This window comes from Chiloscyllium plagiosum, unplaced genomic scaffold, assembly GCF_037043375.1.
Source record: "Chiloscyllium plagiosum isolate Xiang-an unplaced genomic scaffold, Cpla_swu_hap1 HiC_scaffold_58, whole genome shotgun sequence".
Taxonomy (NCBI): domain Eukaryota; kingdom Metazoa; phylum Chordata; class Chondrichthyes; order Orectolobiformes; family Hemiscylliidae; genus Chiloscyllium; species Chiloscyllium plagiosum.
Genome location: NW_028270197.1, coordinates 248,926 through 276,079, shown reverse-complemented (window position 1 = coordinate 276,079; position 27,154 = coordinate 248,926). Strand labels below are relative to the sequence as shown.

Genomic DNA, 27,154 nt, shown 5'->3' with positions numbered 1-27,154 from the left:
TGACCCTCCAACAGTGCCCACTCCCTCAGCACTGACCCTCCGACAGTGTCCACTCCCTCAGCACTGACCCTCCGACAGTGTGGCACTCCCTCAGCACTGACCCTCCGACAGTGCGGCACTCCCTCAGCGCTGACCCTCCGACAGTGCCCACTCCCTCAGCACTGACCCTCCGACAGTGTGGCACTCCCTCAGCACTGACCCTCCGACAGTGTCCCCTCCCTCAGCACTGACCCTCCGACAGTGCCCACTCCCTCAGCACTGACCCTCCGACAGTGCCCACTCCCTCCGCACTGACCCTCCGACAGTGTCCACTCCCTCAGCACTGACCCTCCAACAGTGTCCCCTCCCTCAGCACTGACCCTCCGACAGTGCGGCACTCCCTCAGCACTGACCCTCCGACAGTGTCCCCTCCCTCAGTACTGACCTTCCGACAGTGCCCACTACCTCAGCACTGACCCTCCGACAGTGCGGCACTCCCTCAGCACTGACCCTCCGACAGTGTGCCCGCCCTCAGCACTGACCCTCCGACAGTGTGGCACTCCCTCAGCACTGACCCTCCAACAGTGTCCCGTCCCTCAGCATTGACCCTCCGACAGTGCGGCACTCCCTCAGCACTGACCTTCCGACAGTGCCCACTCCCTCAGCACTGACCCTCCAACAGTGCGGCACTCCCTCAGCACTGACCCTCCGACAGTGCCCACTCCCTCAGCACTGACCCTCCGACTGTGCCTACTCCCTCAACGCTGACCCTCTGACAGTGCCCACTCCCTCAGCGCTGACCCTCCGACAGTGCCCACTCCCTCAGCACTGACCCTCCGACAGTGCCCACTCCCTCAGCACTGACCCTCCGACTGTGCCTACTCCCTCAACGCTGACCCTCTGACAGTGCCCACTCCCTCAACGCTGACCCTCTGACAGTGCCCACTCCCTCAGCACTGACCCTCCGACAGTGACCACTCCCTCAGCACTAACCCTCCGACAGTGCGGCACTCCCTCAGCACTAACCCTCCGACAGTTCCCACTCCCTCAGCACTGACCCTCCGACAATGCGGCCCGCCCTCAGCACTGACCCTCCGACAATGTGGCACTCCCTCAGCACTGACCCTCCGACAGTGCCCACTCCCTCAGCACTGACCCTCCGACCGTGCCCACTCCCTCAGTACTGACCCTCCGACAGTGCCCACTCCCTCAGCACTGACCCTCCGACAGTGCGGCACTCCCTCAGCACTGACCCTCCGACAGTGCGGCACTCCCTCAGCACTGACCCTCCGACAGTGCGGCACTCCCTCAGCACTGACCCTCCGACAGTGCGGCACTCCCTCAGTACTGACCCCCCGACAGTGCGGCACTCCCTCAGCACTGGCCCTCCGACAGTGCGGCACTCCCTCAGCACTGACCCTCCGACTGTGTCCACTCCCTCAGCACTGACCCTCCGACAGTGCCCACTCCCTCAGCACTGACCCTCCGACAGTGCGGCACTCCCTCAGCACTGACCCTCCGACAGTGCGGCACTCCCTCAGCACTGACTCTCTGACAGTGCCCACTCCCTCAGCACTGACCCTCCGACAGTGTGGCACTCCCTCAGCACTGACCCTCCGACAGTGCGGCACTCCCACAGCACTGACCCTCCGACAGTGCCCACTACCTCAGCACTGACCCTCCGACAGTGCGGCACTCCCTCAGCACTGACCCTCCGACAGTGCGGCACTCCCTCAGCACTGACCCTCCGACAGTGCGGCACTCCCTCAGTACTGACCCTCCGACAGTGCCCACCCCCTCAGTACTGACCCTCCGACAGTGCCCACTCCCTCAGCACTGACCCTCCGACAGTGCCCACTCCCTCAGCACTGACCCTCTGACAGTGCCCACTCCCTCAGCACTGACCCTCCGACAGTGTGGCACTCCCTCACCACTGACCCTCCGACAGTGCCCACTCCCTCAGCACTGACCCTCCGACAGTACCCACTCCCTCCGCACTGACCCTCCGACAGTGCCCACTCCCTCAGCACTGACCCTCTAACAGTGCCCACTCCCTCAGCACTGACCCTCCGACAGTTCCCATTCCTTCAGCACTGACCCTCCGACAGTGCCCACTCCCTCAGCACTGACCCTCCGACAGTGCTCACTCCCTCAGCACTGACCATCCGACAGTGCCCACTCCCTCAGCACTGACCCTCCGACAGTGCCCACTCCCTCAGCACTGACCCTCCGACAGTGCCCACTCCCTCAGCACTGACCCTCCGACAGTGCTCACTCCCTCAGCACTGACCTTCCGACAGTGCCCACTCCCTCAGCACTGACCCTCCGACAGTGCTCACTCCCTCAGCACTGACCTTCCGACAGTGCCCACTCCCTCAGCACTGACCCTCTGACAGTGCCCACTCCCTCAGCACTGACCCTCCGACAGTACCCTCTCCCTCAGCACTGACCCTCCGACAGTTCCCACTCCCTCAGTACTGACCCTCCGACAGTGCGGCACTCCCTCAGCACTGACCGTCCGACAGTGCCCAATCCCTCAGCACTGACCCTCCGACAGTGCCCACTCCCTCAGCACTGACCCTCCGACACTGCGGCACTCCCTCAGCACTGACCCTCCGACACTGCGGCACTCCCTCAGCACTGACCCTCCGACAGTGCCCACTCCCTCAGCACTGACCCTCCGACAGTGCGCACTCCCTCAGTGCTGACCCTCCGACAGTGCCCACTCCCTCAGCACTGACCCTCCGATAGTGCCCACTCCCTCAGCACTGACCCTCCGACAGTGCAGCACTCCCTCAGCACTGACCCTCCGACAGTGCCCACTCCCTCAGTGCTGACCCTCCGACAGTGCCCACTCCCTCAGCACTGACCCTCCGACAGTGCCCACTCCCTCAGCACTGATCCTCCGACAGTGCGGCACTCCCTCAGCACTGACCCTCCGACAGTGCCCACTCCCTCAGCACTGACCCTCCGACAGTGCCCACTCCCTCAGCACTGACCCTCCGACAGTGCCCACTCCCTCAGCACTGACCCTCCGACACTGCGGCGCTCCCTCAGTGCTGACCCAGTGAGAATGCTGTGTTTCCGTCTGGAAGGAGGTGGCAGGATTGAACAGGGGTCTGAGTTGGATGATCAGCCAGGATCGTATTGAATAGCGGGCCCAGGTGGAAGGGCGGAATGGCCTCCAGCTCCCCTATTCTCCATGTGTGCGAGTGTGTGCATCGTGTGTTCCCCTTGTCACTCCCATTCCTCACTGTGTGAGTGGGGAAGGCCCCAGTCCCTTGTCTGATGCCTGGGTCACATCTTGTTGACCTGTGAAGCAGAGTGTTTTCCCTCACTGCTGTCCCCCCCATCCCCAGAAACCCCCCCCTTGATCCCATTCCCTTTGGCGTGTGCCCACTGACCTGCGTGTGGGAGTTGGTCCTGATCCTCCTGTTGGAGTCCACATCAAACCCGTCTCTCAGTGTCTCCCCCTGACCTTTACCAGGCCGTGTCTGTCCCAGTAGCTGTGATTGTGAATCCTGAAACTGAAATGCCTTTATCTCCCTCCCAGGGGGAGACCAAAATCCTCAAGCTGAAGGATCTGAGGCCCCAGGATTACGCTAACTTCAGCTGCTTGGTGTCAGTGAGAAATGTCTGCGGGATCCCCGATAAAGCCACGTCCTTCATGTTGAAGAACACCACAGGTCAGTGCTATATTCACACACGTCCACCCCCCCCCAACACCCGGGTCACTGTCACCCCCCCCAGCACCAGGTTCACATGGCCTTATAATCCGAGAGAGACAATGTGAGAGTGGGATACTGTGACGATAGAGAGAGAGTGAAATAGACGGGTGACTTGGAAGAGATCGAGGAAGGTACCGAGAGAGAGAGAGAGAGAGAGGGACAGGACAGAACAGAAAGAGGAGAGACAGGAGAGAGAGAGAGACAGGAGAGAGAGAGAGAGGGACAGAATGATTGACAGGAGAGAGAGGGAGAGAGGGACAGGACAGAGAGAGACGGAGAGAGCGAGAGACAGAGAGAGCGAGAGACAGAGAGAGCGAGAGACAGAGAGAGAGAGAGACAGAGAGAGACAGAGAGACAGAGAGAGAGAGGGACAGAATGATTGACAGGAGCGAGAGGGACAGGACAGAGAGAGAGGGAGAGAGCGAGAGACAGAGAGAGAGACAGAATGATTGACAGGAGAGAGAGGGAGAGAGAGACAGAGAGAGAGAGAGACAGAATGATTGACAGGAGAGAGGGAGAGAGGGACAGGACAGAGAGAGAGGGAGAGAGCGAGAGACAGAGAGAGACAGAGAGAGAGAGACAGAGAGAGAGAGAGGTACAGAGAGAGAGAGAGAGAAAGAGACTCGGAAAAGTGGAACAACTGCAGGCCAGTGGATTTGATGTCGAACTTTGAGAATCAAAGAGACAATGTGGACATGGTAAGGAAGGTCAGTGTGGAATTATTCACATGAAACAAAGAAAGGGAGGCTGGCCCAGTGGCTCAGTGGTTAGCACTGCTGCCTCACAGAACCATGGACCCAGGTTCGATTCCAGATACAGCGTCCAGAGGAGGAAGTGCTGGCTGTCTTGAAATGGTTAAAGGTGGATAAATCACCAGGATCTGATCAAGTGTACCCAAGAACTCTGTGAGAAGCTAGAGAAGTGATTGCTGGGCCTCTTGCTGAGATATTTGTATCATCGATAGTCACAGGTGAGGTGCCGGAAGACTGGAGGTTGGCAAATGTGGTGCCACTGTTTAAGAAGGGTGGTAAGGACAAGCCAGGGAACTATAGACCAGTGAGCCTGACCCCGGTGGTGGGCAAGTTGTTGGAGGGAATCCTGAGGGACAGGATGTACATGTATTTGGAAAGGCAAGGAATGATTAGGGATAGTCAACATGGCTTTGTGCGTGGGAAATCATATCTCATAAACTTGTTTGAGTTTTTGAGGAAGTAACAAAGAGGATTGATGAGGGCAGAGCGGTGGACATGATCTATCTGGACTCAGTAAGGCATTCAACAAGGTTCCCCATGGGAGACTGGTTAGCAAGGTTAGATCTCAGGGAATACAGAGAGAACTAGCCATTTGGATACAGAACTGGCTCAAAGGTAGAAGACAGAGGGTGGTGGTGGAGGGTTGTTTTTCAGACTGGAGGCCTGTGACCAGTGGAGTGCCACAAGGATCGGTGCTGGGCCCTCTACTTTTTCTCATTTACGTAAATGATTTTGATGCGAGCATAAGGGGTACAGTTAGTAAGTTTGCAGATGACCCCAAAATTGGAGGTGTAGTGGACAGCGAAGAGGGTTACCTCAGATTACAACAGGATCTGGACCAGATGGGCCAATGGGCTGAGAAGTGGCAGATGGAGTTTAATTCAGATAAATGTGAGGTGCTGCATTTTGGGAAAGCAAATCTTAGCAGGACTTATACACTTAATGGTAAAGTCCTCAAGAGTGTTGCTCAACAAAGAGACCTTGGAGTGCTAGGGAGTGTTGCTGAGCAAAGAGACCTTGGAGTGTAGGTTCATAGCTCCTTGAAAGTGGAGTTGCAGGTCGATAGGATAGTGAAGAAGGTGTTTGGTATGCTTTCCTTTATTGGTCAGAGTATTGAGTACAGGAGTTGGGAGGTCATGTTACAGCTGTACAGGACATTGGTTAGGCCACTGTTGGAATATTGCGTGCAATTCTGGTCTCCTTCCTATCGGAAAGATGTTGTGAAACTTGAAAGGGTTCAGAAAAGATTTACAAGGATGTTGCCAGGGTTGGAGGATCTGAGCTACAGGGAGAGGCTGAACAGGCTGGGGCTGTTTTCCCTGGAGCATCGGAGGCTGAGGGGTGACCTTATAGAGGTTTACAAAATTATGAGGGGCATGGAGAGAATAAATAGACAAAGTCTTTTCCCTGGGGGTCGGGGAGTCCAGAACGAGAGGGCATCGGTTTAGGGTGAGAGGGGAAAGATATAAAAGAGACCTAAGGGGAATCTTTTTCACGCAGAGGGTGGTGTGTGTATGGAATGAGCTGCCAGAGGAAGTGGTGGAGGCTGGTACAATTGCAACATTTAAAAGGCATTTGGATGGGTATATGAATAGGAAGGGTTTGGAGGGATATGAGCCGGGTGCTGGCAGGTGGGACTAGATTGGGTTGGGATATCTGGTCGGCATGGACGGGCTGGACCGAAGGGTCTGTTTCCGTGCTGTACATCTCTATGACTCTGTGACTGTCTGTGTAGAGTTTGCACATTCTCCCCCTATCTGCGTGAGCTTCCTCCAGTGCTCCAGTTTCCCCCCACAGTCCAAAGATGTGTAGGTCAGGGTGTGATTGGCCGTGCCCCTAGTGTTCAGGGGTGTGTAGGTCAGGGTGGGATTGGCCGTGCCCCTAGTGTTCAGTGGTGTGTAGGTCAGGGTGGATTGGCCGTGCCCCTAGTGTTCAGGGGTGTGTAGGTCAGGGTGTGATTGGCCGTGCCCCTAGTGGTCAGGGTGGATTGGCCGTGCCCCTAGTGTTCAGGGGTGTGTAGGTCAGGGTGTGATTGGCCGTGCCCCTAGTGTTCAGGGGTGTGTAGGTCAGGGTGGGATTGGCCGTGCCCCTAGTGTTCAAGGGTTTGTAGGTCAGGGTGGGATTGGCCGTGCCCCTAGTGTTCAGTGGTGTGTAGGTCAGGGTGGATTGGCCGTGCCCCTAGTGTTCAGGGGTGTGTAGGTCAGGGTGGATTGGCCGTGCCCCTAGTGTTCAGGGGATTGTAGGTCAGGGTGGATTGGCTGTGCCCCTAGTGTTCAGGGGTGTGTAGGTCAGGGTGTGATTGGCCGTGCCCCTAGTGTTCAGGGGTGTGTAGGTCAGGGTGGGATTGGCCGTGCCCCTAGTGTTCAGGGGTGTGTAGGTCAGGGTGGGATTGGCCGTGCCCCTAGTGTTCAGTGGTGTGTAGGTCAGGGTGGATTGGCCGTGCCCCTAGTGTTCAGGGGTGTGTAGGTCAGGGTGTGATTGGCCGTGCCCCTAGTGGTCAGGGTGGATTGGCCGTGCCCCTAGTGTTCAGGGGTGTGTAGGTCAGGGTGTGATTGGCCGTGCCCCTAGTGGTCAGGGTGGATTGGCCGTGCCCCTAGTGTTCAGGGGTGTGTAGGTCAGGGTGTGATTGGCCGTGCCCCTAGTGGTCAGGGTGGATTGGCCGTGCCCCTAGTGTTCAGGGGTGTGTAGGTCAGGGTGGATTGGCCGTGCCCCTAGTGTTCAGGGGTGTGTAGGTCAGGGTGGGATTGGCTGTGCCCCTAGTGTTCAGGGGTGTGTAGGTCAGGGTGGATTGGCCGTGCCCCTAGTGTTCAGGGGTGTGTAGGTCAGGGTGGATTGGCCGTGCCCCTAGTGTTCAGGGGTGTGTAGGTCAGGGTGGATTGGCCGTGCCCCTAGTGTTCAGGGGTGTGTAGGTCAGGGTGGGATTGGCCGTGCCCCTAGTGTTCAGGGGTGTGTGGGTCAGGGTGGGTTGGCCGTGTCCCTAGTGTTCAGGGGTGTGTAGGTCAGGGTGGATTGGCCGTGCTCCTAGTGTTCAGGGGTGTGTAGGTCAGGGTGTGATTGGCCGTGTCCCTAGTGTTCAGGGGTGTGTAGGTCAGGGTGGAATTGGCCGTGTCCCCTTGTGTTCAGGGGTGTGTAGGTCAGGGTGGATTGGCCGTGCCCCTAGTGTTCAGGGGTGTGTAGGTCAGGGTGGATTGGCCGTGCCCCTAGTGTTCAGGGGTGTGTAGGTCAGGGTGGATTGGCCATGCCCCTAGTGTTCAGGGGTGTGTAGGTCAGGGTGGATTGGCCGTGCCCCTAGTGTTCAGGGGATTGTAGGTCAGGGTGGATTGGCTGTGCCCCTAGTGTTCAGGGGTGTGTAGGTCAGGGTGTGATTGGCCGTGCCCCTAGTGTTCAGGGGTGTGTAGGTCAGGGTGGGATTGGCCGTGCCCCTAGTGTTCAAGGGTTTGTAGGTCAGGGTGGATTGGCCGTGCCCCTAGTGTTCAGGGGTGTGTAGGTCAGGGTGGGATTGGCTGTGCCCCTAGTGTTCAGGGGTGTGTAGGTCAGGGTGGATTGGCCGTGCCCCTAGTGTTCAGGGGTGTGTAGGTCAGGGTGGGATTGGCCGTGCCCCTAGTGTTCAGGGGTGTGTAGGTCAGGGTGGAATTGGCCGTGCCCCTAGTGTTCAGGGGTGTGTAGGTCAGGGTGTAATTGGCCGTGCCCCTAGTGTTCAGGGGTGTGTAGGTCAGGGTGGAATTGGCCGTGTCCCCTTGTGTTCAGGGGTGTGTAGGTCAGGGTGGATTGGCCATGCCCCTAGTGTTCAGGGGTGTGTAGGTCAGGGTGTGATTGGCCGTGCCCCTAGTGTTCAGGGGTGTGTAGGTCAGGGTGGGATTGGCCGTGCCCCTAGTGTTCAAGGGTTTGTAGGTCAGGGTGGATTGGCCGTGCCCCTAGTGTTCAGGGGTGTGTAGGTCAGGGTGGATTGGCCGTGCCCCTAGTGTTCAGGGGTGTGTAGGTCAGGGTGGAATTGGCCGTGTCCCCTTGTGTTCAGGGGTGTGTAGGTCAGGGTGGGATTGGCTGTGCCCCTAGTGTTCAGGGGTGTGTAGGTCAGGGTGGATTGGCCGTGCCCCTAGTGTTCAGGGGTGTGTAGGTCAGGGTGGGATTGGCCGTGCCCCTAGTGTTCAGGGGTGTGTAGGTCAGGGTGGAATTGGCCGTGTCCCCTTGTGTTCAGGGGTGTGTAGGTCAGGGTGTGATTGGCCGTGCCCCTAGTGTTCAGGGGTGTGTAGGTCAGGGTGTGATTGGCCGTGCCCCTAGTGTTCAGGGGTGTGTAGGTCAGGGTGGGTTTGGCCGTGCCCCTAGTGTTCAAGGGTTTGTAGGTCAGGGTGGATTGGCCGTGCCCCTAGTGTTCAGGGGTGTGTAGGTCAGGGTGGAATTGGCCGTGTCCCCTTGTGTTCAGGGGTGTGTAGGTCAGGGTGGGATTGGCCGTGCCCCTAGTGTTCAGGGGTGTGTAGGTCAGGGTGTGATTGGCCGTGCCCCTAGTGTTCAGGGGTGTGTAGGTCAGGGTGGGATTGGCCGTGCCCCTAGTGTTCAGGGGTGTGTAGGTCAGGGTGGGATTGGCCGTGCCCCTAGTGTTCAGGGGTGTGTAGGTCAGGGTGGAATTGGCCGTGCCCCTAGTGTTCAGGGGTGTGTAGGTCAGGGTGGGATTGGCCGTGCCCCTAGTGTTCAGGGGTGTGTAGGTCAGGGTGGAATTGGCCGTGTCCCCTTGTGTTCAGGGGTGTGTAGGTCAGGGTGGATTGGCCGTGCCCCTAGTGTTCAGGGGTGTGTAGGTCAGGGTGTGATTGGCCGTGCCCCTAGTGTTCAGGGGTGTGTAGGTCAGGGTGGGATTGGCCGTGCCCCTAGTGTTCAAGGGTTTGTAGGTCAGGGTGGATTGGCCGTGCCCCTAGTGTTCAGGGGTGTGTAGGTCAGGGTGGAATTGGCCGTGTCCCCTTGTGTTCAGGGGTGTGTAGGTCAGGGTGGGATTGGCCGTGCCCCTAGTGTTCAGGGGTGTGTAGGTCAGGGTGGGAATGGCCGTCTCCCTAGTGTTCAGGGGTGTGTAGGTCAGGGTGGATTGGCCGTGCCCCTAGTGTTCAGGGGTGTGTAGGTCAGGGTGTGATTGGCCGTGCCCCTAGTGTTCAGGGGTGTGTAGGTCAGGGTGGAATTGGCCGTGCCCCTAGTGTTCAGGGGTGTGTAGGTCAGGGTGTGATTGGCCGTGCCCCTAGTGTTCAGGGGTGTGTAGGTCAGGGTGTGATTGGCCGTGCCCCTAGTGTTCAGGGGTGTGTAGGTCAGGGTGTGATTGGCCGTGCCCCTAGTGTTCAGGGGTGTGTAGGTCAGGGTGGATTGGCCGTGCCCCTAGTGTTCAGTGGTGTGTAGGTCAGGGTGGGTTGGCCGTGCCCCTAGTGTTCAGGGGTGTGTAGGTCAGGGTGGATTGGCCGTGCCCCTAGTGTTCAGGGGATTGTAGGTCAGGGTGGAATTGGCCGTGTCCCCTTGTGTTCAGGGGTGTGTAGGTCAGGGTGGGATTGGCCGTGCCCCTAGTGTTCAGGGGTGTGTAGGTCAGGGTGTGATTGGCCGTGCCCCTAGTGTTCAGGGGATTGTAGGTCAGGGTGGATTGGCCGTGCCCCTAGTGTTCAGGGGTGTGTAGGTCAGGGTGGGATTGGCCGTGCCCCTAGTGTTCAGGGGTGTGTAGGTCAGGGTGTGATTGGCCGTGCTCCTAGTGTTCAGGGATGTGTAGGTCAGGGTGGATTGGCCGTGCCCCTAGTGTTCAGGGGTGTGTAGGTCAGGGTGGGATTGGCTGTGCCCCTAGTGTTCAGGGGTTTGTAGGTCAGTGTGGATTGGCCGTGCCCCTAGTGTTCAGGGATGTGTAGGTCAGGGTGGATTGGCCGTGCCCCTAGTGTTCAGGGGTGTGTAGGTCAGGGTGGGATTGGCCGTGCCCCTAGTGTTCAGGGTGTGTAGGTCAGGGTGGATTGGCCGTGCCCCTAGTGTTCAGGGGTGTGTAGGTCAGGGTGGATTGGCCGTGCCCCTAGTCTTCAGGGGTGTGTAGGTCAGGGTGGATTGGCCGTGCCCCTAGTGTTCAGGGGTGTGTAGGTCAGGGTGTGATTGGCCGTGCCCCTAGTGTTCAGGGGTGTGTAGGTCAGGGTGGATTGGCCGTGCCCCTAGTGTTCAGTGGTGTGTAGGTCAGGGTGGATTGGCTGTGCCCCTAGTGTTCAGGGGTGTGTAGGTCAGGGTGGGATTGGCCGTGTCCCTAGTGTTCAGGGGTTTGTAGGTCAGGGTGGGATTGGCCGTGCCCCTAGTGTTCAGGGGTGTGTAGGTCAGGGTGGATTGGCCGTGCCCCTAGTGTTCAGGGGTGTATAGGTCAGGGTGGATTGGCCGTGCCCCTAGTGTTCAGGGGTTTGTAGGTCAGGGTGGGATTGGCCGTGCCCCTAGTGTTCAGGGGTGTGTAGGTCAGGGTGGGATTGGCCGTGCCCCTAGTGTTCAGGGGTTTGTAGGTCAGGGTGGGATTGGCCGTGTCCCTAGTGTTCAGGGGTGTGTAGGTCAGGGTGGATTGGCCGTGTCCCTAGTGTTCAGGGGTTTGTAGGTCAGGGTGGGATTGGCCGTGCCCCTAGTGTTCAGGGGTGTGTAGGTCAGGGTGGATTGGCCGTGCCCCTAGTGTTCAGGGGTGTGTAGGTCAGGGTGGGATTGGCCGTGCCCCTAGTGTTCAGGGGTGTGTAGGTCAGGGTGGGATTGGCCGTGCCCCTAGTGTTCAGGGGTGTGTAGGTCAGGGTGGATTGGCCGTGCCCCTAGTGTTCAGGGGTGTGTAGGTCAGGGTGGGATTGGCCGTGCCCCTAGTGTTCAGGGGTGTGTAGGTCAGGGTGGGATTGGCCCTGCCCCTAGTGTTCAGGGGTGTGTAGGTCAGGGGTGTGTAGGTCAGGGTGGGATTGGCCCTGCCCCTAGTGTTCAGGGGTGTGTAGGTCAGGGTGGATTGGCCGTGCCCCTAGTGTTCAGGGGTGTGTAGGTCATGGTGTGATTGGCCGTGCCCCTAGTGTTCAGGGGTGTGTAGGTCAGGGTGTGATTGGCCGTGCCCCTAGTGTTCAGGGGTGTGTAGGTCAGGGTGGGATTGGCCGTGCCCCTAGTGTTCAGGGGTGTGTAGGTCAGGGTGGGATTGGCCGTGCCCCTAGTCTTCAGGGGTGTGTAGGTCAGGATGGGATTGGCCGTGCCCCTCGTGTTCAGGGGTGTGTAGGTCAGGGATGATTGGCCGTGCCCCTAGTGTTGAGGGGTGTGTAGGTCAGGGTGGGATTGTGTGAGTGTGTGTGAGTGTGTGTGTGTATGAGTGTGTGTGGAGTGTGTGTGTGTGTGTGGTGTGTGTGAGTGTGAGTGTGTGTGTTTGGGTGTGTGTGAGTGTGTGTGGGTGTGTGAGAGTGAGTGGTGTGCGTGTGTGTGGTGTGTGTGTGTGTATGAATATGTGTGAGTGTGTGTTTGTGTGAGAGAGTGAGGGTGTGTGTGTGTGTGTGAGTGTGGAGGAGGTGTGTGTGGTGGGGGTGTGGGGGTGTGTGAGTGTGTGTGTGTGTGTGTGTGAGTGTGAGTGTGAATGTGTGTGCGTGAGTGTGTGTGTGTGAGAGAGTGTGATGTGTGTGTGTGTGAGAGTGTGTGTGTGTGTGAGAGTGTGTGTTGTGTGTGTGAGAGTGTGTGTGTGTGGTGTGTGAGAGTGTGTGTGTGTGGTGTGTGAGAGTGTGTGTGTGTGGTGTGTGAGAGTGTGTGTGTGTGGTGTGTGTGAGTGTGTGTGTGTTTGGTGTGTGAGAGTGTGAGTGTGTGTGTGTGGTGTGTGTGAGTGTGTGTGGGGTGTGTGAGTGCGTGTGATGTGTGAGAGTGTGAGTGTGTGTGTGTTTGGTGTGTGAGAGTGTGAGTGTGTGTGTTTGGTGTGGGAGTGTGTGTGTGGTGTGTGTGAGTGTGTGTGTGTTTGGTGTGTGAGAGTGTGAGTGTGAGTGTGTGTGTGGTGTGTGTGAGTGTGTGTTGTGTGTGGTGTGTGAGTGTGAGTGTGTGTGAGTGTAAGTGTGTGTGTGGTGTGTGTGAGAGTGTGAGTGAGTGTGTGGAGTGTGAGTGTGCGTGGTGTGTGTGAGTGTGAGTGTGCGTGGTGTGTGTGGTGTGTGAGTGTGAGAGTGTGTGCGTGGTGTGTGTGTGAGAGAGTGTGTGTGAGTGTGTGTGTGGTGTGTGTGTGTGTGTGATGTGTGAGAGTGTGAGTGTGAGTGTGTGTGTGGTGTGTGAGAGTGTGAGTGTGCGTGGTGTGTGTGGTGTGTGTGAGTGTGAGAGTGTGTGCGTGGTGTGTGTGTGAGAGAGTGTGTGTGTGAGAGTGTGTGTGTGAGTGTGTGTTGTGTGTGGTGTGTGTGAGTGTGAGCGTGTGTGAGTGTAAGTGTGTGTGTGGTGTGTGTGAGAGTGTGAGTGAGTGTGTGGTGTGTGAGAGTGTGAGTGTGCGTGGTGTGTGTGGTGTGTGTGAGTGTGAGAGTGTGTGCGTGGTGTGTGTGTGAGAGAGTGTGTGTGTGAGAGTGTGTGTGTGAGTGTGTGTTGTGTGTGAGAGTGTGTGTGTGGGTGTGTGTGGAGGTGTGTGGTGTGAGAGTGTGAGAGTGTGTGTGTGTATGTGTGTGTGTGTGTGCTGTGTGTGAGAGAGTGTGTGTGTGTGTGTGGTGAGTGTGTGTGTGTGGTGTGTGTGTGTATGTGTGTGTGTGTGCTGTGTGTGAGAGAGTGTGTGTGTGTGTGGTGAGTGGGTGTGTGTGTGGAGTGTGTGTGGTGTGTGTGTGTGTGTGTGTGTGTGTGTGTGGAGGTGAGTGTGTGTGTGGTGTGTGAGTGTGTGTGTGAGTGTGAGTGAGTTGTGTGTGTGTGTGAGTGTGATTGTGTGGTGTGTGTGAGTGTGTGGTGTGTGAGTGTGTGTGTGTGGTGTGTGTGTGAGTGTGTGTGAGTGTGAGTGTGTGTGGTGTGTGTGGGTGTTTGTGTGAGTGTGTGTGAGTGTGAGTGTGTGTGTGTGAGAGAGTGTGTGGTGTGAGAGTATGAGTGTGTGTGAGTGTGTGTGTGAGGGTGTGTGTGTGGTGTGTGAGTGAGTGAGAGTGTATGTGTGGTGTGTGTGAGGGTGTGTGAGTGAGAGTGTGTGTGTGGTGTGTGTGAGTGTGTGTGGTGTGTGAGTGAGTGAGTGTGTGTGTGTGTGTGTGTTTGTGTGGTGTGTGTCTGTGTGGTGTGTGAGAGTGTGTGAGTGTGTGTGAGTGTGGTATGTGTGTGTGTGTGGTGTATGTGTGTGAGTGTGGTGTGTGTGTGTGGTGTGTGTGTGTGTGAGAGAGTGAGAGTGTGTGTGATGTGTGATGTGTGTGAGAGAGTGTGTGTGTGGTGTGTGTGTGTGAGTGTGAGTGTGTGTGTGAGTGTGAATGTGTGTGTGAGAGTGTGTGTGTATGTGAGAGAGTGAGAGTGTACGTGGTGTGTGTATGTATGCGGTGTGTGAGAGTGTGTGTGTGTGGTGTGTGTGAGTGTGTGTGGTGTGTGTGAGTGTGTGTGTGTTTGGTGTGTGAGAGTGAGTGTGTGTGTGGTGTGTGTGAGTGTGTGTGGGGTGTGTGAGTGCGAGTGTGTGTGATGTGTGAGAGTGTGAGTGTGTGTGTGTGAGTGTGTGTGGTGTGTGTGAGTGTGAATGTGTGTTGTGTGTGTGAATGTGTGTTGTGTGTGTGAGTGTGTGTGTGGTGTCTGAGTGTGAGTGTATGTGGTGTGTGTGTGGTGTGTGTGAGTGTGCGTGGTGTGTGTGAGTGTGTGTGTGTGGTGTGTGTGAGAGTGTGTGTGAGTGTGTGTGTGTGAGTGTGTGTTGTGTGTGAGAGTGAGAGTGCTGTGTGTGTGGGTGTATGTGGAGGTGTGTGTGTGTGGTGTGAGAGTGTGAGAGTGTGTGTGTGGTGTGTGTGTGAGTGTGAGTGAGTTGTGTGTGTGTGTGGTGTGTGTGTGTGAGTGTGTGTGTGTGTGTGAGTGTGAGTGTTTGTGTGTGTGAGTGTGTGTGTGTGAGAGAGAGTGTGTGTGTGTGTGAGAGAGAGTGTGTGTGAGTGTGTGTGTGGTGTGAGAGTGTGAGTGTATGTGTGAGTGTGTGTGTATGAGTGTGTGTGAGTGTGTGTGTGAGTGTGTGTGGTGTGTGAGTGAGTGTGTGTGTGGTGTGTGAGAGAGTGTGTGTGTATGGTGTGTGAGTGTGTGTGTGTTGTGTGTGTGAGAGTGTGTGTGAGTGTGTGTGTGTGTGTTGTGTGTGTGAGTGTGAGTATGAGTGTGGGTGTGTGTGTGTGTGGTGTATGTGTGTGAGTGTGTGTGAGTGTGAGTGTATGTGTGTGGTGTGTGTGTGTGCAAGTGTGTGTGTGTGGTGTGTGTGTGTGGTGTGTGAGTGTGTGTGGTGTGTGTGAGTGGGTGTGTGTGAGTGTGTGTGTGTGTGGTCTGTGTGAGTGTGTGTGTGGTCTGTGTGAGTGTGTGTGTGGTCTGTGAGTGTGTGAGGTGTGTGGTGTGGGTGTTGTGTGTGTGTGTGTGTGTGGTGTGTGAGTGTGAGTGTATATGTGAGTGTGTGTGATGTGTGAGTGTGTGTGTGAGTGGTGTGTGTATGTGAGTGTGGTGTGTGTGTGTGTGTGTGAGTGTGTGTGTGTGTGGTGTGTGTGTGTGTGTGTGAGTGTGAGTGTGGTCTGTGTGTGTGAGTGGGAGTGAGTGTGTGTGAGTGGGAGTGAGTGTGTGTGAGTGTGAGTGTGTCAGTGTGTGAGTGTGAGTGTGGTGTGTGTGTGGGAGTGAGTGTGGTGTGTGTGTGTGAGTGTGTGTGTGTGTGGTGTGTGGTGTGTGTGTGTGTGTGGTGTGTGAGTGTGTGTGTGAGTGTGAGTGTGTGAGTGTGTGTGTGAGTGTGGTGTGTGTGGTGTGTGTGTGTGAGTGGGAGTGAGTGTGTTGTGTGTGTGAGTGTGAGTATATGTGTGAGTGTGTGTGTGTGTGGTGTGTGAGTGTGTGAGTGAGTGTGTGTGTGTGAGTGTGTGTGAGTGTGGTGTGTGTGGTGTGTGAGTTTGGTGTGTGTGGTGTGTGAGTGTGAGTGTGTGTGTTGTGTGTGGTGCGTGTGTGAGTGTGAGTGTGGTGTGTGTGTGTGAGAGAGTGTGAGTGTGAGTGTGGTGAGTGTGTTGTGTGTGGTGTGTGAGTGTGGGTGTGTGAGTGTGGTGTGAGTGTGTGTGAGAGTGTGAGTGTGGTGTGTGTGTTGTGTGTGGTGTGTGAGTGTGGGTGTGTGTGAGAGTGTGAGTGTGGTGTGAGTGTGTGTGAGTGTGGTGTGTGTGTGAGTGTGTGTGGTGTGTGAGTGAGTGCGGTGTGTGGTGTGTGAGTGTGTGAGTGTGAGTGAGTGTGTGTGTGGTGTGAGTGTGATGTGTGTGAGTGTGATGTGTGTGGTGTGTCTGTGATGTGTGTGTGTGGTGTGTCTGTGAGTGTGATGTGTGTGTGTGTGAGTGTGGTGTGTGTGTGGTGTGTGATTGTGTGTGGGGTGTGTGTGAGTGTGATGTGTGTGTGGGGTGTGTGTGTGTGTGGTGTGTGTGTGTGTGTGTGTGGTGTGTGTGAGTGTGGTGTATGTGTGTGTGAGTGTGGTGTGTGTGGGGTGTGTGTGAGTGTGATGTGTGTGTGGGGTGTGTGTGTGTGTGGTGTGTGTGTGAGTGTGTGTGGTGTGTGAGTGAGTGTGGTGTGTGTGAGTGTGTGTGAGTGTGGTGTGTGTGTGTGTGAGTGTGGTGTGAGTGTGTGTGTGTTGTGTGTGGTGTGTGTGTGAGTGTGTGTGGTGTGTGAGTGAGTGTGGTGAGTGTGGTGTGTGTGAGTGTGGTGTGTGTGTGTGGTGTGTGTGTGTGTGGTGTGTGTGAGTGTGATGTGTGTGTGTGTGTGAGTGTGTGTGTGGTGTGTGTGAGTGTGTGTGGTGTGTGAGTGAGTGTGAGTGTGTGTGTGGTGTGTGAGAGAGAGTGTGTGTGTATGGTGTGTGAGTGTGTGTGTGTGTGGTGTGTGTGTGAGAGTGTGTGAGAGTGTGTGTGTGAGTGTGAGTGTGTGTGAGTGTGTGTTGTGTGTGTGAGTGTGAGTATGTATGAGTGTGTGTGTGTGTGTGGTGTGTGTGAGTGTGAGTGTGGTGTGTGTGTGAGTGTGAGTGTGAGTGTATGTGTGTGGCGTGTGTGTGTGCAAGTGAGTGTGTGTGTGTGTGAGAGTGTGTGTGTATGGTGTGTGAGTGTGTGTGTGTGTGTGGTGTGTGTGAGAGTGTGTGTGGGTGTGTGTGTGGTGTGTGAGTGTATGTGTGAGTGTGTGTGTGGTGTGTGTGAGTGTGTGTGGTGTGTGTGAGTGTGTGTGTGGTCTGTGAGTGTGTGTTGTGTGTGAGTGAGTGTGTGGTGCGAGTGTGTGTGGTGTGTGTGTGTGGTGTGTGTGTGTGAGTGTGAATGTGTGTGTGAGTGTGAGTGTGGTGTGTGTGTGTGAGTGTGGTGTGTGTGTGTGTGGTGTGTGAGTGTGTGTGTGAGTGTGAGTGTGGTCTGTGTGTGTGAGTAGGAGTGAGTGTGAGTGTGTGTGGTGTGTGAGTGTGTGTGTGTGAGTGTGAGTGTGTCAGTGTGTGAGTGTGAGTGTGGTGTGTGTGTGTGAGAGTGGGAGTGAGTGTGGTGTGTGTGTGAGTGTGGTGTGTGAGTGTGGTGTGTGTGTGTGGGAGTGAGTGTGGTGTGTGTGTGTGGTGTGTGAGTGTGTGTGTGTGTGGTGTGTGAGTGTGTGTGTGGTGTGAGTGTGAGTGTATGTGTGAGTGTGTGTGCTGTGTGAGTGTGTGAGTGTGGGTCCGGTGTGTGTGTGAGTGTGTGTGTGTGTGTGGTGTGTGAGTTTGGTGTGTGTGGTGTGTGTGTGTGAGTGGGAGTGAGTGTGTTGTGTGTGTGAGTGTGAGTATATGTGTGAGTGTGTGAGTGTGTGTGTGTGTGTGGTGTGTGTGTGTGTGTGTGAGTGTGAGTGTATGTGTGAGTGTGTGTGCTGTGTGAGTGTGTGAGTGTGAGTCCGGTGTGTGTGTGAGTGTGTGTGTGTGTGGTGTGTGAGTTTGGTGTGTGTGGTGTGTGAGTGTGAGTGTGTGTGTGTGTTGTGTGTGGTGCGTGTGTGAGTGTGGTGTGTGTGTGGTGAGTGTGTGTGAGTGTGAGTGTGGTGTGTATGAGTGTGTGTGAGTGTGAGTGTGGTGTGTATGAGTGTGTGTGAGTGTGTGTGGTGTGTGTATGGTGTGTGAGTGTGTGTGTGTGTTGTGTGTGGTGTGTGAGTGTGAGTGTGGTGTGAGTGTGGTGTGTGTGTGTGAGTGTGAGTGTGGTGTGTGTGAGTGTGTGTGGTGTGTGAGTGTGTGTGGTGTGTGAGTGAGTGTGGTGTGTGTGTGTGTGAGTGTGTGTGAGTGTGTGTGAGTGTGAGTGAGTGTGTATGTGGTGTGAGTGTGATGTGTGTGTGTGTGGTGTGTGTGTGTGTGGTGTGTGTGTGAGTGTGTGTGGTGTGTGAGTGAGTGTGGTGTGTGTGTGTGTGGTGTGTGTGCTGTGTGTGGTGTGTGTGAGTGTGATGTGTGCGTGTGGTGTGTGTGAGTGTGATGTGTGTGTGTGGTGTCTGTGTGTGTGGTGTGTGTGTGTGGTGTGTGTGTGTGGTGTGTGTGGTGAGTGTGTGAGTGTGTGTGAGTGTGGTGTGTGTGAGTGTGTGAGTGAGTGTGAGTGTGTGTGTGGTGTGTGTGTGAGTGTGGTGTGTGAGTGTGAGTGAGTGTGTGTGTGTGTGTGAGTGTGTGAGTGTGAGTGTGGTGTGTGTGTGAGTGTGAGTGTGGTGTGTGAGTGTGTGTGGTGTGTGTGAGTGTGATATGTGTGTGTGTGGTGTCTGTGTGTGTGTGGTGTGTGTGTGTGGTGTGTGTGTGAGTGAGTGTGGTGTGTGTGAGTGTGTGTGTGAGTGTGAGTGTGTGAGTGAGTGTGTGTGGTGTGTGGTGTGTGAGTGTGTGTGAGTGTGGTGTGTGTGTGTGTGTGAGTGGGAGTGAGTGTGTTGTGTGTGTGTGAGTGTGAGTATATGTGTGAGTGTATGTGTGGTGTGTGAGTGGGTGAGAGTGTGTGGTGTGTGTGAGTGTGAGTGTATGTGTGGTGTGTGAGTGGGTGTGTGTGTGTGGTGTGTGTGTGTGAGTGTGTGTGTGGTGTGTGTGTGAGTGTGAGTGTGTGTGTGTGTGGTGTGTGAGTTTGGTGTGTGTGGTGTGTGGTGCGTGTGTGAGTGTGGTGGGTGTGTGGTGTGTGTGAGTGTGGTGTGTGTGTGGTGTGTGAGTGTGAGTGTGTGTGTGTTGTGTGTGGTGTGTGAGTGTGAGTGTGAGTGTGGTGTGTGTGTGTGGTGTGTGTGAGTGTGAGTGTGGTGTGTGTGTGTGAGTGTGTGTGTGAGTGTGAGTGAGTGTGTGAGTGTGAGTGAGTGTGAGTGTGATGTGTGTGAGTGTGGTGTGTGTGTGTGTGGTGAGTGTGGTGTGTGTGTGAGTGTGAGTGTGTGATGTGTGTGGTGTGAGTGTGGTGTGTGTGTGAGTGTGTGTGGTGTGTGAGTGAGTGTGGTGTGTGTGAGTGTGGTGAGTGTGTGTGTGTGGTGTGTGAGTGTGGTGTGTGTGTGAGTGAGTGTGGTGTGTGTGAGTGTGTGTGTGGTGTGTGTGGTGTGTGAGTGTGATGTGTGTGTGTGGTGTGTGTGTGAGTGTGTGTGTGTGTGTGAGTGAGTGTGGTGTGTGTGAGTGTGAGTGTGAGTGTGTGAGTGAGTGTGAGTGTGGTGTGTGTGTGTGGTATGTGTGAGTGTGAGTCTGTTGTGTATGAGTGTGTGTGTGTGAGTGTGGTGTGTGTGTGAGTGTGTGTGGTGTGTGAGTGAGTGTGGTGTGTGTGGTGTGTGTGTGTGGTGTGTGAGTGTGTGTGTGTGTGTGGTGTGTGTGGTGTGTGTGTGGTGTGTGTGTGGTGTGTGAGTGAGTGTGGTGTGTGTGAGTGAGTGTGTGTGTGAGTGTGATGTGTGTGTGTGTGGTGTCTGTGTGTGTGTGGTGTGTGAGTGAGTGTGGTGTGTGTGAGTGAGTGTGTGAGTGAGTGTGTGAGTGAGTCTGAGTGTGTGTGTGGTGTGTGTGTGTGAGTGTGGTGTGTGTGTGAGTGTGGTGTGTGTGTGAGTGTGTGTGGTGTGTGAGTGAGTGCGGTGTGTGTGTGGTGTGTGAGTGTGTGTGTGAGTGTGTGAGTGTGAATGAGTGTGTGTGTGGTGTGAGTGTGATGTGTGTGAGTATGATGTGTGTGTGTGGTGTGTGTGTGGTGTGTGAGTGTGGTGTGTGTGTGAGTGTGTGTGGTGTATGAGTGCGTGAGTGTGGTGTGTGTGAGTGGTGTGTGTGAGTGTGAGTGTGTGTGTGTGTGGTGTGTGTGTGAGTGTGTGTGGTGTGTGAGTGAGTGTGGTGAGTGTGGTGTGTGTGTGTGTGTGGTGTGTGTGTGTGTGTGTGGTGTGTGTGCTGTGTGTGGTGTGTGTGAGTGTGATGTGTGTGTGTGGTGTGTGTGAGTGTGATGTGTGTGTGTGGTGTCTGTGTGTGTGGTGTGTGTGTGTGGTGTGTGTGGTGAGTGTGTGAGTGTGTGTGGTGTGTGAGTGAGTGTGGTGCGTGTGAGTGTGAGTGTGTGAGTGAGTGTGTGTGGTGTGTGTGAGTGTGTGAGTGTGAGTGTGTGTGAGTGTGGTGTGTGTGAGTGAGTGTGAGTGTGTGTGTGGTGTGTGTGTGAGTGTGGTGTGTGAGTGTGGTGTGTGTGAGTGTGAGTCTGTTGTGTATGAGTGTGTGAGTGTGGTGTGTGTGTGAGTGTGTGTGGTGTGTGGGTGTGTGTGGTGTGTGAGTGAGTGTGGTGTGTGTGTGAGTGTGTGTGTGTGTGTGGTGTGTGTGGTGTGTGTGTGGTGTGTGAGTGTGTGTGAGTGAGTGTGTGTGTGAGTGTGATGTGTGTGTGTGTGGTGTCTGTGTGTGTGTGGTGTGTGAGTGAGTGTGGTGTGTGTGAGTGAGTGTGAGTATATGTGTGAGTGTGTGTGGTGTGTGAGTGTGTGTGTGAGTGTGTGTGTGTGTGGTGTGTGAGTTTGGTGTGTGTGGTGTGTGAGTGTGTGTGTGTGTTGTGTGTGGTGCGTGTGTGAGTGTGGTGTGTGTGAGTGTGTGAGTGAGTGTGTGGTGTGTGAGTGAGTGTGGAGTGTGTGTGAATGTGGTGTGTGTGAGTGTGTGAGTGAGTCTGTGTGTGTTGTGTGTGTGTGAGTGTGGTGTGTGTGTGAGTGTGGTGTGTGTGTGAGTGTGTGTGGTGTGTGAGTGAGTGCGGTGTGTGAGTGTGTGTGTGAGTGTGTGAGTGTGAGTGAGTGTGTGTGTGGTGTGAGTGTGATGTGTGTGAGTATGGTGTGTGAGTGTGGTGTGTGTGAGTGTGTGAGTGAGTGTGAGTGTGTGAGTGAGTGTGAGTGTGTGTGTGGTGTGTGTGAGTGTGGTGTGTGTGAGTGTGAGTGTGTGTGTGTGAGTGTGGTGTGTGTGAGTGGTGAGTGTGTGAGTGTGTGTGAGTGAGTGTGGTGTGTGTGTGGGTGTGGTGTGTGTGGTGTGTGTGAGTGTGATGTGTGTGTGTGTGGTGTCTGTGTGTGTGTGAGTGTGTCAGTGAGTGTGAGTGTGGTGTGTGTGTGTGGTGTGTGTGTGAGTGCGAGTGTGGTGTGTGTGAGTGTGTGTGTGGTGTGTGAGTGAGTGTGGTGTGTGTGTGGTGTGTGAGTGTGTGAGTGTGAGTGTGAGTGTGTGTGTGGTGTGTGTGAGTGTGTGTGTGGTGTGTGAGTGGTGTGTGTGTGTGGTGTGTGTGAGTGTGGTGTGTGTGTGAGTGTGTGTGGAGTGTGTGTGGTGTGTGTGTGAGTGTGAGTGTGTGAGTGAGTGTGTGTGGTGTGTGAGTGAGTGTGGTGTGTGTGTGTGTGTGAGTGAGTGTGTGAGAGTGAGTGTGTGTGTGGTGTGAGTGTGATGTGTGTGAGTGTGAGAGTGTGATGTGTGTGAGTGTGAGAGTGTGATGTGTGTGTGTGGTGTGTGTGGTGTGTGTGGTGTGTGAGTGTGGTGTGTGTGTGAGTGTGTGTGAGTGTGGTGTGTGTGTGTGGTGTGTGTGTGAGTGTGTGTGGTGGGTGTGTGAGTGTGGTGTGTGGTGTGTGTGTGGTGTGTGTGAGTGTGATGTGTGTGTGTGGTGTCTGTGTGTGTGTGGTGTGTGTGTGTGTGTGTGTGTGTGAGTGTGTGTGGTGTGTGAGTGAGTGTGGTGTGTGCGAGTGTGTGTGAGTGTGAGTGTGTGAGTGAGTGTGTGTGGTGTGTGAGTGAGTGTGGTGTGTGTGTGTGTGTGAGTGAGGTGTGTGTGAGTGTGTGAGTGAGTCTGTGTGTGTGGTGTGTGTGTGTGTGAGTGTGGTGTGTGTGTGAGTGTGATGTGTGTGAGTGTGGTGTGTGTGTGTGTGAGTGTGGTGTGTGTGTGAGTGAGTGTGGTGTGTGTGTGTGGTGTGTGTGTGTGTGAGTGTGAGTGTGGTGTGTGTGTGTGTGAGTGTGTGTGGTGTGTGTGAGTGTGTGTGTGAGAGAGTGTGAGTGTGTGGGAGTGAGTGTGTGTGTGGTGTGTGAGTGTGTGTGTGGTGTGTGTGCGTGAGTGTGGTGTGTGAGAGTGTGTGTGTGTGTGTGAGTGTGTGGTGTGTGAGTGTGGTGTGTGTGTGAGTGCGAGTGTGGTGTGTGTGAGTGTGTGTGAGTGTGATGTGTGAGTGAGTGTGGTGTGTGTGTGGTGTGTGAGTGTGAGTGTGTGTGTGTGTTGTGTGTGGTGTGTGAGTGTGAGTGGTGTGTGTGTGTGGTGTGTGTGAGTGTGGTGTGTGTGAGTGTGTGTGAGTGTGAATGTGGTGTGTGTGTGAGTGTGTGTGGTGTGTGAGTGAGTGCGGTGTGTGTGTGGTGTGTGAGTGTGTGTGGTGTGAGTGTGATGTGTGTGAGTGTGAGAGTGTGATGTGTGTGTGTGTGGTGTGTGAGTGTGGTGTGTGTGTGGTGTGTGAGTGAGTGTGGTGTGTGTGAGTGTGGTGTGTGTGAGTGTGAGTGTGGTGTGTGTGGTGTGTGTGTGAGTGTGTGTGGTGTGTGAGTGAGTGTGGTGTGTGTGAGTGTGAGTGTGGTGTGTGTGTGTGTGGTGTGTGTGGTGTGTGTGAGTGTGATGTGTGTGTGTGTGGTGTCTGTGTGTGTGTGTAAGTGTGTGTGGTGTGTGAGTGAGTGTGGTGTGTGCGAGTGTGTGTGTGGTGTGTGTGAGTGTGTGAGTGAGTGTGTGTGTGGTGTGTGTGTGTGTGAGTGTGGTGTGAGCGTGAGTGAGTGTGAGTGTTGTGTGTGTGTGAGTGTGGTGTGTGTGTGAGTGTGTGGGTGTGTGTGGTGTGTGAGTGAGTGTGGTGTGTGTGTGAGTGTGTGTGTGTGTGTGGTGTGTGTGTGGTGTGTGAGTGTGTGTGAGTGAGTGTGTGTGTGAGTGTGATGTGTGTGTGGTGTCTGTGTGTGTGTGGTGTGTGAGTGAGTGTGGTGTGTGTGAGTGAGTGTGTGTGTGAGTGTGTGAGTGAGTGTGTGGTGTGTGAGTGAGTGTGGAGTGTGTGTGAGTGTGGTGTGTGTGAGTGTGTGAGTGAGTCTGAGTGTGTGTGTGGTGTGTGTGTGAGTGTGAGTGTGAGTGAGTGTGAGTGTTGTGTGAGTGTGGTGTGTGTGTGAGTGTGGTGTGTGTGTGAGTGTGTGAGTGTGTGTGGTGTGTGAGTGTGTGTGTGAGTGTGTGAGTGTGAGTGAGTGTGTGTGTGGTGTGAGTGTGATGTGTGTGAGTATGGTGTGTGAGTGTGGTGTGTGTGAGTGTGTGAGTGAGTGTGAGTGTGTGAGTGAGTGTGAGTGTGTGTGTGGTGTGTGTGAGTGTGGTGTGTGTGAGTGTGGTGTGTGTGAGTGGTGAGTGTGTGAGTGTGTGTGAGTGAGTGTGGTGTGTGTGTGGGTGTGGTGTGTGTGGTGTGTGTGAGTGTGATGTGTGTGTGTGTGGTGTCTGTGTGTGTGTGAGTGTGTCAGTGAGTGTGAGTGTGGTGTGTGTGTGTGGTGTGTGTGTGAGTGCGAGTGTGGTGTGTGTGAGTGTGTGTGTGAGTGTGAGTGTGGTGTGTGAGTGGTGTGTGAGTGTGAGTGTGTGTGTGAGTGTGAGTGGTGTGTGTGGTGTGGTGTGTGTGAGTGTGAGTGTGTGTGTGGTGTGTGAGTGGTGTGTGTGTGTGGTGTGTGTGAGTGTGAGTGTGGTGTGTGTGTGAGTGTGTGTGGAGTGTGTGTGGTGTGTGTGTGAGTGTGAGTGTGTGAGTGAGTGTGTGTGGTGTGTGAGTGTGGTGTGTGTGTGTGTGTGTGAGTGAGTGTGTGAGAGTGAGTGTGTGTGTGGTGTGAGTGTGATGTGTGTGAGTGTGAGAGTGTGATGTGTGTGAGTGTGAGAGTGTGATGTGTGTGTGTGGTGTGTGTGGTGTGTGAGTGTGGTGTGTGTGTGAGTGTGTGTGAGTGTGGTGTGTGTGGTGTGTGTGTGTGGTGTGTGAGTGAGTGTGGTGTGTGTGTGAGTGTGTGTGGTGGGTGTGTGAGTGTGGTGTGTGGTGTGTGTGTGGTGTGTGTGAGTGTGATGTGTGTGTGTGGTGTCTGTGTGTGTGTGGTGTGTGTGTGTGTGTGTGTGTGTGTGAGTGTGTGTGGTGTGTGAGTGAGTGTGGTGTGTGCGAGTGTGTGTGTGAGTGTGAGTGTGTGAGTGAGTGTGTGTGGTGTGTGAGTGAGTGTGGTGTGTGTGTGTGTGTGAGTGAGGTGTGTGTGAGTGTGTGAGTGAGTCTGTGTGTGTGGTGTGTGTGTGTGTGAGTGAGTGTGAGTGTGGTGTGTGTGTGAGTGTGATGTGTGTGAGTGTGGTGTGTGTGTGAGTGAGTGTGGTGTGTGTGTGTGTGGTGTGTGTGTGTGTGAGTGTGAGTGTGGTGTGTGTGTGTGTGAGTGTGTGTGGTGTGTGTGAGTGTGTGTGTGAGAGAGTGTGAGTGTGTGGGAGTGAGTGTGTGTGTGGTGTGTGAGTGTGTGTGCGGTGTGTGAGTGTGTGTGTGGTGTGTGTGCGTGAGTGTGGTGTGTGTGAGTGTGAGTGTGTGAGAGTGTGTGTGTGTGTGTGAATGTGTGGTGTGTGAGTGTGAGTGTGGTGTGTGTGTGAGTGCGAGTGTGGTGTGTGTGAGTGTGTGTGAGTGTGATGTGTGAGTGAGTGTGGTGTGTGTGAGGTGTGTGAGTGTGAGTGTGTGTGTGTGTTGTGTGTGGTGTGTGAGTGTGAGTGGTGTGTGAGTGTGGTGTGTGTGAGTGTGTGTGAGTGTGAATGTGGTGTGTGTGTGAGTGTGTGTGGTGTGTGAGTGAGTGCGGTGTGTGTGAGTGTGTGTGGTGTGAGTGTGATGTGTGTGAGTGTGAGAGTGTGATGTGTGTGTGTGTGGTGTGTGTGGTGTGTGTGTGAGTGTGTGTGGTGTGTGAGTGAGTGTGGTGTGTGTGAGTGTGAGTGTGGTGTGTGTGGTGTGTGAGTGTGTGTGGTGTGTGTGAGTGTGATGTGTGTGTGTGTGGTGTCTGTGTGTGTGTGGTGTGTGTGTGTGAGTGTGTGTGGTGTGTGAGTGAGTGTGGTGTGTGCGAGTGTGTGTGTGGTGTGTGTGAGTGTGTGAGTGAGTCTGAGTGTGTGTGTGGTGTGTGTGTGTGTGAGTGTGGTGTGAGCGTGAGTGAGTGTGAGTGTTGTGAGTGTGGTGTGTGTGTGAGTGTGTGTGGTGTGTGAGTGAGTGTGGTGTGTGTGAGAGTGTGAGTGTGGTGTGTGTGAGTGTGTGAGTGAGTGTGTGTGTGGTGTGTGTGTGTGTGAGTGTGGTGTGAGTGTTGTGTGTGTGTGAGTGTGGTGTGTGTGTGAGTGTGTGTGGTGTGTGAGTGTGTGTGGTGTGTGAGTGAGTGTGGTGTGTGGGTGTGTGTGTGTGAGTGTGGTGTGTGTGTGTGTGAGTGTGTGTGAGTGTGTGTGTGAGAGAGTGTGTGTGTGGTGTGTGAGTGTGTGTGTGGTGTGTGAGTGTGTGTGTGTGGTGTGTGTGTGTGCGTGAGTGTGGTGTGTGTGAGTGTGGTGTGTGTGGTGTGTGAGTGTGTGAGTGTGTGTGTGTGTGAGTGTGTGAGAGTGTGAGTGCGTGTGTGTGTGTGAGTGTGAGAGAGTGTGTGTGTGGTGTGTGAGTGTGTGTGTGGTGTGTGAGTGTGTGTGTGTGGTGTGTGTGTGTGCGTGAGTGTGGTGTGTGTGAGTGTGGTGTGTGTGGTGTGTGAGTGTGTGAGTGTGTGTGTGTGTGAGTGTGTGAGAGTGTGAGTGCGTGTGTGTGTGTGAGTGTGAGTGTGGTGTGTGTGTGGTGTGTGAGTGTGTGTGTGAGAGTGTGAGTGTGTGTGTGAGTGTGTGAGTGAGTGTGTGAGTGTGAGTGTGGTGTGTGTGGTGTGTGAGTGTGTGTGTGTATGAGTGTGTGGTGTGTGTGTGTGGTGTGTATGTGTGAGTGTGGTGTGTGAGTGTGTGTGTGTGAGTGAGTGTGGTGTGTGTGTGTGTGTGGTGTGTGTGTGTGTGAGTGGGTGTGGTGTGTGTGTGTGAGAGTGTGTGTGTGTGAGTGTGTGTGTGGTGTGTGAGTGTGTGTGTGGTGTGTGAGTGTGTGTGTGGTGTGTGTGTGTGTGTGTGTGAGTGAGTGTGGTGTGTGTGTGTGTGTGTGGTGTGTGTGTGTGTGAGTGGGTGTGGTGTGTGTGTGTGAGAGTGTGTGGTGTGTGAGTGTGTGTGTGGTGTGTGAGTGTGTGTGTGGTGTGTGTGTGTGGTGTGTGTGTGTGAGTGTGGTGTGGTGTGTGTGAGAGTGTGGTGTGTGTGGTGTGTGTGTGTGTGTGAGAGAGTGTGAGAGTGTGAGTGTGTGTGTGTGTGTGTGAGTGTGTGTGTGTGTGTGTGAGTGTGTGTGGTGTGTGAGTGTGTGTGTGGTGTGTGAGTGTGAGTGGGTGTGTGAGTATGAGTGTGTGTGTGGTGTGTGAGTGGGTGTGTGAGTGTGAGTGTGTGTGGTGTGTGAGTGTGTGTGTGTGAGAGTGTGTGAGTGTGTGTGTGTGAATGTGGTGTGTGTGGTGTGTGTGTGTGTGTGTGAGTGTGTGAGTGTGAGTGTGGTGTGTGAGTGTGTGTGAGTGTGTGAGTGTGAGTGTGGTGTGTGAGTGTGTGTGTGTATGAGTGTGTGGTGTGTGAGTGTGGTGTGTGTGTGTGAGTGTGAGTGAGAACCAGTGTGTGTGGTGTGTGAGTGTGTGAGTGAGTGAGAACCAGTGTGTGAGTGTGTGTGAGTGTGAGTGCGTGTGTGTGTGTGTGTGAGTGTGGTGTGTGAGTGTGAGTGTGTGAGTGAGTGTGGGCGGGTCCCTGCACTGACATGGCTCTGTGTCTGCCCCCAGCTCCCCCCGTGCTCTCTCTCTCAGTTGCTGACGTCTTGGTGGTGGACCCGGGAGCTGATGTGGAGATTGAGTGCCGCGTTGATGTGGGGGACCCTGTGCCCATTCTCTGGTGGACACACTCCCCGGGGCCGATGCCAACCAATGCCAGGACAGAAGGAGGCAGGTTGTGGATCCGAGAGATCGGCCCCCCCCAGGCTGGATACTACAACTGCTCGGCTCGAAACGGGGTCGGCAACGAGGCCAAGAAATCGGTGGAAATCCGAGTGAGGGGTAAGTGAGACAGTTATCCCACTCTCAGACCCACCAGAAACCGACTGACAGGAGTACACACA

At 54.9% G+C, this 27,154-nt stretch overlaps 1 pseudogene; it reads left to right on the top strand.

Annotated features, from left to right (window-relative positions):
• Positions 1–3,532: 3,532 nt before the first annotated feature.
• LOC148134192 (MAM domain-containing glycosylphosphatidylinositol anchor protein 1 pseudogene) lies at positions 3,533–27,100 on the top strand (annotated as a pseudogene).
• Positions 27,101–27,154: the final 54 nt, after the last annotated feature.